Source organism: Penaeus monodon, chromosome 20 (assembly GCF_015228065.2).
Source record: "Penaeus monodon isolate SGIC_2016 chromosome 20, NSTDA_Pmon_1, whole genome shotgun sequence".
NCBI lineage: Eukaryota > Metazoa > Arthropoda > Malacostraca > Decapoda > Penaeidae > Penaeus > Penaeus monodon.
In genome coordinates this window covers 12,633,305-12,634,970 of record NC_051405.1, presented here as the reverse complement: position 1 = coordinate 12,634,970, position 1,666 = coordinate 12,633,305, and the positions used below count along the sequence as shown (strand labels likewise).

The 1,666-nt window shown below is 31.5% G+C and overlaps 1 protein-coding gene across 1 annotated transcript in view; it reads left to right on the top strand.

The window, feature by feature from the left end:
- LOC119585636 (mRNA cap guanine-N7 methyltransferase-like) overlaps positions 1 to 779 on the top strand; it is an 11,301-nt gene extending 10,522 nt beyond the window's left edge. The window contains exon 10 of the mRNA XM_037934307.1: positions 138 to 779. The gene's annotated coding sequence lies outside the window, so the exon portion shown is untranslated. The remainder of the gene's footprint in view (positions 1 to 137) is intronic.
- The last annotated feature ends 887 nt before the right edge of the window (positions 780 to 1,666 follow it).

The following is a 1,666-nucleotide window of genomic DNA, read 5'->3' as shown; positions in this document are numbered from 1 at the left end:
CATTCAAGTTTTTTGAATTTATAGGTCTGAACAAACTTACTGGAAAACATTAGATTTCTGTGATGTAAATATTGATCATGGTTAAGTAATTACATGGCTTCATTCTGCGTTCATTATTTGTTTCCATTTTCCATTAGGCCTCACCGTCATCATTTTGCACAAATTGGGATACTGCAAAAGGTGTAGAGAAATTGGAACATTGCACTGTCTTTAATTTTGTGCAACGTCTATCCCAGTTATATTTGTACACAGGCATAAGTTCTTTATTATATTTGTCTGTTTCGGTATTTTTGTAATCGAAATTAGCATAAAAAATATGATGTGTTTTATTAATTTTAAGTTATCCTTGTTAAGAGAACTGTTATGATTTTTTTACTCTTATTTTTTATCATTATTACCTATATTTGTAAATTCCTGTAATCACCATTATTTTAATTATCATCTTTATCATTGTTCCTACTATATCTATATATTTCTTGTCAGGGACACTTTTCTTCCTATTATTCAAAATAGTACAAAACAATATGTTTTTGCTACTTGATCTGTTTGATATTTAGGGTAAAAATGGAATGTTTACGATATTGATTAAAGTGTAAAAAAATGGAAATAAAATTTGGTACAAGTGTTCATTTAAGTATATAACCTGATTAAATCTAATGTGATTATGGACTCTCTTGCCTATGCTAAATTAAAAATTAAAATGGTTGACAATTCATTGACAACGAAAGAATTAGGATGTTATATTACAACTTCTTTTTGGAATAAAGTTATTAATTAAGCTTACCCATGATCACTGGCCCTGACAAGCTGCTTCCTTCATCCTGAAAATTAGCACCCCAATCATGACCCCACTTCTAAGTCAGTATTATCAGTCATAACTTCTTGACTTGGAATAAAACTTTCAGAACAGGTGAATGTACTGACTCATCCTGTCTCATTTATATCTGTTACACATGGATAAGAAAACACACCAAATTAAATTAAGGCAAACAACATGTATAAACAAAACCTCAGATTTTAGCTCTCATGATCATGTCTCTCAACTCATTGTTACACATCACCAGACATCTTGATAGAACAAAGGGGTTGACATTATTGCACCGGCTTTTTGAAAGTCTAACAGAATCCCTAACAAGTACTTAATATTCAGATTTGGTGTTTTGGAGTCACAGGACCAATTCTTTTCTTTAAAACTATTTTCGTTGCCAACTAGACCCAACATAATTTTTTTTCTGACTCATAATCAGCATCTTCCAACAACCAGTACACATGGTTTTGTACAAAATACAAACCTGAAATTTGACACAGACAGATAATATAGAATAGAAAAGAAGCCACATTCTTGGGTACCTGAGGATGTATTGCATAGTAGTTTTCAGGTCAACCCAAAGGACTCTTGTGCAATGGTATGGGACTCCACACAAATGAAAATGAACAAACTTTAAGATACTCTTGCCACAGCCAGGTTCCTAACAAACACAAAGTCATGGCATTTAAGAAGAAATTACAAAGTATTTATAATTAATCTATTTGCAGACCTAACATAAGACATGTGATTACTGTTTGTTTTAAAACATAGACTATATAAAACAATTTGCATATCATTTAAAAAGTTGGGGAAACTGATTTACAACATCAGTCAAGAGTTAGCTACACATGCTTGAAC